Source organism: Sphaeramia orbicularis, chromosome 15 (genome assembly GCF_902148855.1).
Source record: "Sphaeramia orbicularis chromosome 15, fSphaOr1.1, whole genome shotgun sequence".
Classification (NCBI taxonomy): Eukaryota; Metazoa; Chordata; class Actinopteri; order Kurtiformes; family Apogonidae; genus Sphaeramia; species Sphaeramia orbicularis.
In genome coordinates this window covers 40,769,516-40,782,613 of record NC_043971.1, presented here as the reverse complement: position 1 = coordinate 40,782,613, position 13,098 = coordinate 40,769,516, and the positions used below count along the sequence as shown (strand labels likewise).

General features: G+C 35.3%; 1 protein-coding gene across 2 annotated transcripts in view; it reads right to left on the bottom strand.

Moving 5' to 3' along the window:
• Window positions 1-13,098, bottom strand: part of nrg3a (neuregulin 3a) — a 1,091,065-nt gene that overhangs the window by 83,989 nt on the left and 993,978 nt on the right. The window lies entirely within an intron of this gene.

Here is a 13,098-nt window from a genome sequence, read left to right as displayed (position 1 = left end):
AAAAACAAGCAACTCATTAGAAAACATCCAAAAGTTCCATCAGTCAAGAAGACTCACAACTGCCAAGACTAAACTATTTCACAGCTTTATCTGTATTTCTTGTGTCACTCTCACAAAAGAGGCTTTGCGTGCAGGATTTATTTTCTTCTATTTTGTTTCTGTTAGTGGACATATATTTTATAATGAGTCATTGGACAAGAGGAGTTGTGTTCTGTCTGCAAGACGGATGAGAAAGAGGTTTTCATCTCTTTCCATTTCCATACTCCAAAAAAAAAAAAAAAAAAAAAAAAAGCAGGTATTGTCAAGATTTTTCAAGTAGGGACTCTTCACTACTTGATGGGTTTTTGTTTGACTGCAGGAGGATTCATTGTAAAGGACTGAAGTCAGTGACTGGCACCATAATTAGTTTGACCCTAATCTTGCATCGACACAGGGCTCAGTCATGACAAAAGGTCTGCAGGAAATTATGGTGGAGGAACTGGAATAATTAATCCTTGTGGTGCAGGCAGTTGTTTCTTTGGTTTCTGTTTTTCATCTGAAAACAAGCGGCGCCAGGCACAACAAACCCCGCTCCTCACATGTATTGTAGCTTATTTTGGCATGGATCCAGCTGATGTTAACATGTCTGTGCATGTGATGATGTCAGCATATCAACTGCCTCTATATATGTGGCAAGTTTGAAGTAAATTGAAAAAAACTGATGTTTATATAGACATTTGAAATTTCACCCAGTATAAGTAAAGGGGGAAAAAAAAGATTTTAAGAAAATTCATAAAAATTTTAAACTTGGACATACGTCTCCCAAAATGTAATGACATGTTTGCTGGGTCACTGGCAATCTATAAACCCAATTTGGTATGAATTCAACCAATAGTTTTGCTGCTACAGACATTTGATATTTGGTCCATTATAAGTGGATGGGAATTTTTTTTTTTTTTTTTCATTTACTTTGAGCTACTTTTCCCAAAATGTAATGATATTTATTCTTGGTCACTGGTAATCTATAAAGCCAATTTGGTATAAATACAACCAATGGTTTTGCTGCTACCAACATTTCAAATTTGGCCCATTATAAATGAATGGGGAAGATAAAAGTGTTTAGAAAATTCATACAAATTTTAAACTTTGACCTACTTTTCAAAAAACCTAATGACATGCTTTCTGGGTCACTGGCAATCTATAGACCCAACTTGGTATGAATTCAACTGATATTTTTGCTGCTACAAACATTTGAAATTTGGCCCATTATATGTGAATGGGGGAAAAAAAAAAGATTTTAAAAATTCATTAAAAAAAAATAACTTTGACCTACTTTTCCCAAAATGTAATGAGATTAATTCTGTGTCACTGGTAATCTATAAACCCATTTTGGTATGAATTCAACCAATAATTTTGCTGCTATAGACATTTCAAATTTGGCCCATTATATGTGAATGGGGAAGAAAAAAGACTTTAAAAATTCATGAAAAAAAAAAAACAACTTTGACCTACTTTTCCCAAAATGTAATGAGAATTATTCTTAGTCACTGGTAATCTATAAACCCAATTTGGTATGAATTCAACAGATAGTTTTGCTGCTACAAACATTTGAAATTTGACCCATTATATGTGAATGGGGGAAAAAAAAAAAGATTTTAAAAATTCATTAAAAAAAATTAACTTTGACCTACTTTTCCCAAAATGTAATGAGCTTAATTCTGTGTCACTGGTAATCTATAAACCCATTTTGGTATGAATTCAACCAATAATTTTGCTGCTACAGACATTTCAAATTTGGCCCATTATATGTGAATGGGGAAGAAAAAAGACTTTAAAAATTCATGAAAAAAAAATAACTTTGACCTACTTTTCCCAAAATGTAATGAGAATTATTCTTAGTCACTGGTAATCTATAAACCCAATTTGGTATGAATTCAACAGATAGTTTTGCTGCTACAGACATTTGAAAGTTGGCCCCATTATATGTGAATGGGGGAAAAAAAAATAAATAAATAAAAATGTATTTAAAAAATTTAACTTTGACCTACTTTTCCCAAAATGTAATGAGATTTATTCTGGGTCACTGACAATCTATAAACCCAATTTGGTATGAATTCAACTGACAGTTTTGCTGCTACAGACATTTCAAATTTGGCCCATTATAAGTGAATGGGGAAGAAAATTGATTCTAAAATTCATTAAAAAAATTAACTTTGACCTACTTTTCACAAAATGTAATGAGATTTATTTTGGGTCACTGGTAATCTATAAACCCAATTTGGTATGAATTCAACCAATAGTTTTGCAGATAGAGTCTTAACAACAAACCATACACCACACACCACCCCTTGCCTCCTGTTCAGGGGGTGGGGTAAAAATATTCACCACAGACTCTTTGTCACCTGAGTGTAGTGTCATTCATGCACATAGAAAATCCTGGCTCGCACATTTGATCCAAACACACCGAGAATCAATGGGTCCAAAACCATCATCTCTTTCAGATGGTTTCTGCTCCAAGTGGCTGAAGCCTGACCCTTAATATGCACTTACAGCTGCTCAGCGCTCCATCATTCAGCAAGATGAGCAATGAGACTTTGGAGGTGGAAGAAGTGGCTGATGTCATGCTACCTGATTCAACACTTTCAACACCTACAGTTTCTGACCTCCGACCCCTTGTTTTTAGTGGTAAAACCATCAAGAGGACGAAACCAACGGCGTAGGTCACAGGCTGAAGTCATCAGCGTCTGTGATATCTTAGTCACTGCTCAGTCATTTGCATTCTGGTCATCTGCAAAGTACATACATTTGACAGAAACACAGACCCAAAGCCATAACTGAGATTCATTGTGTCACTAAAACATCTCATGCGACGTTGCAACAATAAATGCATATTAAATCATTTAATGGAGAACTTGCCTTGAAAGCCAAAGACAGATGCAGAAGATGGATATTAGTGTTTCTTTATTAAGCTCTTGTAGATTAATGTCGCAAATTCACCTCAATATTCCACTGTTTTTGTAATGAGGTGCTGCTCTTTGTGAAAGTACATACGTTCATGGATCACTGTCAAAGGCCTGTTTCTGTAACAGTGGTTATTAATTTCATGACATTCGACCAATTTTTGGCTCATAAGTATCAAAAGTACACTGTAAAAAATGCACTGTCAATATTTCAGTGTCAAACTATTTTAATCTCGATCAGTGGTTCCCAGCCTTTTTTTACTCCTGACCCCATTTTAACATCACAAATTTCTGGTGACCCCAGACATTCAAAACAGAGACATTTATTTGGGCTAAAATTAATTTGTTTTTGATCGTGTAATAGTTTGCTATATTATGTTGCAAATAAACATTATTTTTAGACAACATTTAGGCTATATAATGGAAATTTTTATTAGTAAGTTTTAATTTTATTTATTTATTTATTTTTTTATAAATTATTAGAAATTTCAGGCGACCCCAGACATTCAAAACGGAGACATTTTATTTGCTAAAATTAATTGGTTTTTGATCGTGTAATAGTTTGCTATAATATGTTGCAAATAAACATATTTTTAGACAACATTTAGGCTATATAATGGAAATTTGTATTAGTAAGTTTTAATTTTATTTATTTAGTTTTTTTTATAAATTATTAGAAATTTCAGGCGACCCCAGACATTCAAAACGGAGACATTTTATTTGCTAAAATTAATTGGTTTTTGATCGTGTAATAGTTTGCCATAATATGTTGCAAATAAATATTAATTTTAGACAACATTTAGACTATATAATGTACATTTTCATTAGTAAGTTTTAATTAAAAATTTTTTTTTTTTTTACAAATTATTAGAAATTTCAGGCGACCCCAGACATTCAAAACAGAGACATTTTTTGGGGCTAAAATTAATTTGTTTTTGATCATGTAATAGTTTGCTATAATATCTTGCAAATAAACATTAATTTTAGACAACATTTAGGCTATATAATGGAAATTTTTATTAGTAAGTTTTAATTTAATTTTTTTTTTTTTTTAAATAAATTATTAGAAATTTCAGGCGACCCCAGACATTCAAAATGGAGACATTTTATTTGCTAAAATTAATTGTTTTTTGATCGTGTAATAGTTTGCCATAATATGTTGCAAATAAATGTTAATTTTAGGCAACATTTAGGCTATGTAACAGTGATTTTCAACCTTGGGGTCAGGACCCCAAGTGAGGTCGTTTGGAATTCAAATGGGGTCGCCTGAAATTTCTAGTAATTGATAAAAAATTAAAACTTACTATTGAAAATTTACATGATATAGCCTAAATGCTGGGTTTGTCTACAGATTCCATGGTGACCCCACATGTGTTTGCCCATTTCAGAATCAGGATCAGAGATCTGAATATCTCATACTATTTAGTCTTCACACTATTTATCCCACAATCTTTATCTTTCATGTCATTTGCACTATTTCTCATGTTATTTGCATTATTTAAATTCTGTTTTACAAATATCGTAGTTTGCAATACTTTTTTATTTTTTAATGTAAATAACTGTGCCTTTTACTGATATTTGTTGTCTGTCTGTAAATTCTTGCACTGAACCTGAGAGCTTTGCCTAAATTTCATTGTACTTGCTACAATGACAATAAAGAGATTCTGATTCTGAATTTGATTTTGATTCTGATTTGGACAAACACATGTGGGGCCACCATGGAAACTGTGGACAAACCCACATGGGACCCCTATATGCAGCGCAATTGTAACCCTTCTGGGGCCCACATGGACATGCTGGCTGGGATTTATTATCTGCTCAACAGCAACAGCACAAATGGTTATGTTTTTTAATAGAATTGGAAACAAATGTAGGTAGTAAAGGGTTAATGTGTACTTTGCAGCGGTTACTATTGTTTCGACTCTTTTTGGTATCATTCAGTAAAAAGAACTTTCCAACCTCACATGATTTGTTTTTCATTCAATTATTTCACTATCATTCTCATAAACGCACAGTGAATTAAACAAAATATAATGTTAAGTCTGACTAAAAATCAGCGGTCAGTGTTCAAAGCTGTCGTAGTGGTGACACATAAGGAGAGGATGACGCATGTGCTTCGAGGACTGCATTTGCATTTTCTAATTTTATATGCATGTGTTTGCCTGCGTTTTGAAATGAAATCCTCATACCTGAGACTGTGCAATTATACTGACTTGGAGTAAAATACAACAAACTCTTGTCTCACGACTTCCCCCTGCTCTGCCAGAGGTATTCTCATTATCAGATACAGCCGATGAAGTCTTCACAGTTCCTGGCGCTGAAAGTCTGAATGACAGTGGTGTAATGAAGTGTTTGCAAACAGCCATATGGTAAGCTCTTATCCTCTCAACCTTTGTGGCACTTTAATTATATTTCCTTAGAAGAAGTCTGCGACATTTGGTACACGCTTCTTTTGGGAAGGAATTTACTTAATGCGAAAGGTCCATTATCTCTTCTAAAGCCTTGCTACAATCTGGTTGTTTGTTTGATGCTGTAGTGTACAAAAAGGGTACGCTTGTTCATTATGATGGAAGCATATGCTTTTGCTGCAATCAAAACAAACATCCAAGTCTTTATGTTTGCTGTATCATTTATCATCCTGCACCACCCACTGTTTATTCCAGGCAGAAAGTTTTACTTTCTAATCTGAAAGTTACCACTGTTAAATTCTCTATTTCACATAAAGGTCTTAACTTTACAGCCTCTCCACCTTTTTGGTACATTTCGACTACTTGTATGGCATTGCTTTATTGATGGATAATTTTGCAATACTTGCAAAGCTTTACATCACCAGTGTCAAATATACAGCCCATGGGCCAAAACGGTCCAATTCGGCCTGTGGAATGAATTTGTGAAATGCATAAGTTAGACTTAACTGTCTGTATTAAACAAACCGAAACTCCAGAAATTCAACTCAGCAGACTTGTCAATCAAAGCCTGACATGGCAGTCAAACATCAGAACCTTGTGATCGACCTGAGAACTGATTAATGGAGGAAAAATGTAAAGATAGACCACCAGATCACATATTAGAGGATCCAAATAAAATGGATGAGAAAACATATTCATGTACAGGGGTTGGACAAAATAATGGAAACACCTTAAAAAATCAACAAAATATAATTTAATATGGTGTAGGTCCGCCTTTTGCGGCAATTACAGCCTCAATTCTCCGAGGTATTGATTCATACAACTTGTGAATTGTTTCCAAAGGAATTTTAAGCCATTCTTCAGTTAGAATACCCTCCAACTCTTTTAGAGACGATGGCGGTGGAAATCGACGTCTTACTTGAATCTCTAAAACTGACCATAAATGCTCAATAATGTTGAGGTCTGGGGACTGTGCCGGCCATACGAGATGCTCAACTTCATTAGAATGTTCCTCATGCCATTCTTTAACAATTCTAGCTGTATGGATTGGGGCATTACCATCTTGAGGTGAAGGTGTTTCCATTATTTTGTCCAACCCCTGTAGTATTTTTAGAGAGAATTTCAATGTACAGTCACGGAAAAAAATTATTAGACCATCAAAAGTCATCAAAAAAAATGATTATGCAATCAAGTACTAACTCCTGTGTGTATCATGTGAATAAAACAGACAGAAATAAAAAATGGAATGCCTAAAAGCACTGTTTTTGTCAGTACAACGCCATAGATATTGATGTAAGAACTGAAGTGATTTTGGTTATTATCAAGAAAACATGGAAAATGTCTAGATATCAGCTCTGAAATTAAACTCTTATGAGCCATTTTTGTTGTTATCATTATATTTGTCCAAACAAATGTACCTTTAGTTGTACCAGGCATTAAAATGAACAAAAAACTGAAGTAAACAAGGAGTGGTCTAATTATTTTTTCCGCGACTGTATGTTTTTGGGAAACAGGTCTTTTTAGAGCCAATCCCAGGGGCTGACAGTGGTATAATGCCACGTTTCCACTACGTGGTATCGGCTCGAATTGACTCGACTCTGCCTTTTTGTATTTCCATTATGAAAAAGGACCTGGAATCCGGTACTAGTTTTTTGGTATCACCTCCGCCAGATACTAAAACGTGACGTGTAAACACTGCAGACCACTGATTGGTCAGAGAGTCATTTCTGTGACCCGCTGTTTTACAAAAAACAGATGTGGAAGTTTACAGTAAATGTAGCGGTCGGTTAATCCAAATGATGACAGCCCGCAAAACTACACCATGGTTTGTTGAGGAGGTTCAGACATAAAAATTCAGCATGAGCTTGACGAGACAACACGCAATGAGCGAGTTTATCAGCAACTCTGTGCAGACGACACGGAAGTAATGCGCCACATCACTGTGACGTCCAGGTACTGTACAGTCAGTAGTATCCTGTAATGCAGGAGTGTCAAACTCATTTTAGTTCAGGGGCCACATTCAGCTAAATTTAATCTGCAGTGGGCCAAACCAGTCAAATAACATAATTATATATAAATAAAGTCAACTCCAAACTTTTCTCTATGTTTTAGAGCAAAAAAAAAGTTGATTTACATTATGAAAAGGTTTACATCTGCAAACTATCTTTTCAAAAGATGTGAATAACATGAACAAATTGAAAAAATAAGTGTAATTTTAACAATATTCTGTCTCAGTTTATCATTTCCACATGTACATTTTAACTTTCAGATCACAGTGGATCTACAAATACACAAAAACATTTAATAACAGGCAGAATCTTGTTAAAATTACACTTACTTCTCTTAAGACATTTCAGGTTGTTCATATTTGTTCAGGTTATTCACATTTTTTGTGAAATTATACTTTGTTTTAGTGTAAATACATGAAAACAATTACATTTACAAAGGGAAAAGTTTTGAGCTGTCAATATTTATATGTTATTATGATTGTATTTTACTGATCTGACCCACCTGAGATTGAATTGGTCTGAATGTGAAACCTGAACTAAGAGGATTGTTAATATCTTAGTGTAATTTTTTGCATTTCACAAATTCATCCAAAGGGCCGGACTGGACCCTTTGGCAGGCCGGATTTGGCCCCCAGGCCGCATGTTTGACACCTGTGCTGTAATGGAAATGGTCTCCAGGACTCCCGAGTCGAGTCGAGCCGGTTCCACGGGGTAGAAACGCGGCATAAGATACTTCCACATTCGCTTCATTGGAGCTGAGGTGCCCCTTGGTTTGTCTTTTTGTCCTACTGTCAGTGAGTGAGACAATAATCAACATATCACACATGTCTTAATCAAAAGAGGATCCATTTCAGAATATATAAATGGAGTATGCTGTCAAATTCAGAGTACCATCACATTCAGAATAATAGTGAAATAATACCACACATGTAAACATACTCAATATGTCAGCGCTCATATACACAGCTGTGTTGCTCTGAAGTCATAACTGCAGTTTAGCTGCTTTTGCCTCTTGATGATTACAGAGAAACCTCGCTCTGTCCTCCTTCATTTCAGCCTAATTTGCATGAACACTGACACCTGATCTATATGCAACTTTTCCAGTGAAAAAGCTACTTCCCTGACTCAATTACAGATTCATCGAAAGCGCCTGTCCATCAAGCTTTGATCTGATTATCTTGTTGTCAGGCTGCTCGCTCAGTCACATCATGATATTAGAGAGGGAAGCCTATGGAATTACAGTGCCATCTATCACAGTGTACGCCACGCTCCATATACCCCGAATGACTGCCGTTACATACCGGATGTTTGACCCATCCTTTTTAGAATATAGAGTCTCTTCTGGCAAGCTGTGTAAAGGCCTCGCAGACAGAAATGAATGTAGGCGATTCATTTGCCAATTAATGTGCACACACAGAGCATGCAGTGTAGAAATATGCTGATAGGTAAAAAAAGATGGAAGAGGGAGTGTGAGAGTCACATGAGCTGACCTTTTGGTTTTAATAGACTACGTGCACATAATGAGATTTACAAATTGTTACAAATATCTGATCTGTTAGATCCCTGAACCTGCTCTATCCGCTGTGGCCAAATTGACAAAATGTCTCCTTAGGCGTTTTGTGTGTCCATATTCAACACAAGTCATTAGTAAATATAATTTTACTATATTAACCCTGTAATGCCGAACATATCATATTTGATACATGAGTTTTGAAGCCCTCTACATGATCAGTGTGATATTTTTTTTTCTTGAAAAACCTGATGTAAACAATTAGATACATGCAATACACAGATAATCCACCGGGGAGAGGAATTCGTTCACCAGAGGCCTTTCCAGTGACACTACAAGATTGTCAGGAGGCAGAACTTTGCCATATTTGAAAAGGAATTACCAATTTGATAGATATGTTTGTATTATATAATGTTTTTGTTTGTTAAAAAAAAAAAAAAAAAAAAAAAAATATATATATATATATATATATATATATATATATATATATATATATATATACATATATATAAATAATTTTTTGACAATTATTTTCAATTATACATTTACATAAACATGTACTTAGACATAAAGAACCACAAAGACACAATACAAAAAAAAAAGAAAAAAAAGTTCAAAGTGACTAGCTTTTTGTATACACTATTGGCCCATCGTATGATTCTCTTTAAGTGGAAGGAACCTCTGCCACACAACCTTTGTGCAATGAGTGCATGATTTACTTTTCTTTTTACAGTTGGAAAAGATAGAGTTTTCTGTTCGTGGACAAATTAATTTGTTTTATCAAAAATGGAATCCTTTTTTCTCTACTGTCAACAAGAGTGTCCTGCTGTCTCCTATGTCCTTTTGACGAAGAAATTTGTTGTTAGTATACATTATATTAACTCTTAATTAGCTCTGAGCATTGTAAAGAGGAGTTGATAATATTATTTATCTTGTTTTTGTTTCTTTGTTGTTGTGTTGTTGTTTTTTTTTCTCGTTTTTTGTTTAATAGGTTTGTAGGTTCAAAAATGACAATATTTGAACATTGAGACCCGATGTATCAAATATGATACAAAATTGAAACTCATACATGGAAATTGATATTTGAAAAACTTATTTTTGGTTGTTCAGAAGGACCAATAAAGGCTCCAATTTCAAAGAACTGGAATTTTCTGTCAATAACTGAATGATTCAGGCTTTGCAGGGTTAAAACCCATGACACTGGTTATTTATTTACAATTTTGTCAGGAAAAGTATGACCGCGAGACACTGATGGTTGGGATGTCACTGCAACTAATTTATAAGTCAATATGTTCATGGTTGTACTTTATATATCACACCTGTGGCAGGATGGGAAATCTGAATCCATCTATAAAAATATGTGTAAAAATGCAGAATTACAGCGCTTGAAATGTGATTTGTGTGTCGGCCCATGTGTCTCAAAGGTGCTTTAATCTGAGCTGTATCAGCCACTAGGAGCTTATACAGGGAAAACAAAAGCACACACAACTTTTGTATGCATCCACACCTCATGTTTATTTCATAACTTCTAACTTAATTTATATTTTTTAATATGGAGTAGTACTATTAAGGTGCATATATTAACCCTTAACTACTGTAGTTCCTTATTAGCACCCAAATTAGCAGCACACTGGCTCCCTGTTGTCATTATAAACCTCTTATTTATGCCTTATTCTGCATGACTATATACCACTACTGCTACTACTACACCATTAACACTTTTCTACCAATAACCACATAGTTACTGGTTGTTATGGGAATTACAGACGCCGTTGTACACAAAATAATATGCTTTACCAAGGATGGGCTTAATATACTGAACAAAAATATAAACGCACCACTTTTGTTTTTGCTCCCATTTTTCATGAGCTGAACTCAAAGATCTAAAACTTTTTCTGTGTACACACAAGGTTTATTTCTCTCAAATATTGTTCACAAATCTGTCTAAATTTGTGTTAGTGAACACTTCTTCTTTGCTGAGATAATCCATCCACCTCACAGGTGTGGCATATCAAGATGCTGATTAGACAGCATGATTTTTGCACAGGTGTGCCTTAGGCTGGCCACAATAAAAGGCCACTCCAAAATGTGCAGTTTTATCACACAGCACAATACCACAGATGTCACAAGTTTTGAGGGAATATGCAATTGGCATGCTGACTTCAGGAATCTCCACCAGAGCTTTTGCCTGTGAATTGAATGTTCATTTCTCTACCATAAGCCATCTCCAAAGCTGTTTCAGAGAATTCATGAAGAAGACTGTGCGAGGAAAATGGTGGTCACACCAAATACTGACTGGTTTTCTGACCCCCCTGGACCACCCAATACAGTAAAAGTGCAAATTTTAGGGTGGCCTTTTATTGTGGCCAGCCTAAGTCACACCTGTGCAATAATCCTGCTGTCTAATCAGCATCTTGATATGCCACACCTGTGAGGTGGATGGATTATCTCAGCAAAGGACAAAGGAGAAGTGCTCACTAACACAGATTTAGACAAATTTATGAACAATATTTGAGAGAAATGGGCCTTTTGTGTACGTAGAAAAAGTTTTAGATCTTTGAGTTCAGCTCATGAAAAATGGGAGCAAAAACAAAAGTGGTGCGTTTATATTTTTGTTCAGTGTAAAATCATACATGTGCTAATATGTATGTTAATATATGATGGTCATTTTGATTCCGATGGTATTTTTTGCATGGCCATCATTTCTATTAGTTAAGATGACAGTGAACTCATCAAGATAATTCCTAAGATATGGATGTTATGAATAGTGATACACTCAGATAGGGTATAAAACAAGACAAGTAGGCTCAGTCATGTAATCCCCTATGATACCACTGCTACAGCTACAGACAATGCAATACTACAATGTTATGTAATATTAAGTGAGTTTTTCATGGTTGTGATCTCTTTTCTAAAGTTCTGTTCTCCAACATTTACAGGTGCATTACCAAATCTTAGCTTTTAGTTTTGCAGTAAAATGTTATTTAGATTCATAATAGAGGGTATGCACACACGTCACTTCCCTCCCAGGCCACGCCCCTCTAAGTCAGACTGAGTCACAAAAACCATCCTGCTCAACATGACGGAGTATAGCAGTAAACACAGCCAGATCGGGAAAATGTGAAATATGAAATTAAATTAAGGACAGATGGACCGGACATGGATCCGTACAAGCTACCAAAGAACAAGTGGTCCACAAACACTGACATGTGGACAGAAATGGAGTATCCGGACATCCAGGGTGGAGGGGATCAGCGCTATTTTTACCTGTAACAAATATACATGGTTTCATTATTCTTGTAATATTATGGTTTTATTGTCGGAATATGACGACTTTAATCTCATAAACGAATGACATTTTTGTTAAATTATGAGTTCTTTTATAACTACGACTTTGTTCTCATAACATTGTGATTCTTTTTGTATTTGACTTTATTATCATAAAATTACGGGTTTTATATCGATATTTTACGACTTTATACTCGTAGTGACAAGTGTTTTATTTTCTCATGTGACCCTAATACTCCGTCGTAGCTTTATTCTCCAGTTCCCTGTATTTGAAAAACTAGGTTAGCCTCAGTTTAAGTTAGTTTACTAATCATGTAGGAGCACAAGGTTCAGAATCACAAAATGAAGACAAAAACCATGAAAGATCTGATCATGAAACCAAGAGCTTTACTGAGAAGTAACATTAGCCAAAACAATGCGTAATTTAAGGTACGATTTTACCCAAAAATACAGCATAGATTAATTTTAGCTGACATTAAACAGGATCCACAGCTCTAGGTTTGGTTTCGTGGATTTCTGGATCTATCTGCGTCTCTTTTCTTTGTCTTTCAGTGTCTGTAAAACGATAGCTCCGACTGCTTTTCAAACCTGTTCATACAAGCAATCGCACAACAGCTCTTCTTCATTTTTTATTAAATATTGTTCTTAAGTCTAGACAGTATTGAAGCCAACACCGCGACTCATCTCCCTCTTTCTGCCACTCAGTGGGCGGAACCACGGTGACTTCTGCTGGTAGTGACGTCGCGTGCATACCCTCTATAAGACAGGTGTCAAACATGCGGCCCGGGGGCCAAATCCAGCCCGCCAAAGGGTCCAGTCCGGCCCTTGGGATGAATTTGTGAAATGCAGAAATTATACTAAGATATTAACAATCCTTTTAGTTTTGTTTCCACATTTAGACAAATTCAATCTGAAGTGGGCAGGACCAGTCAAATACTATCATA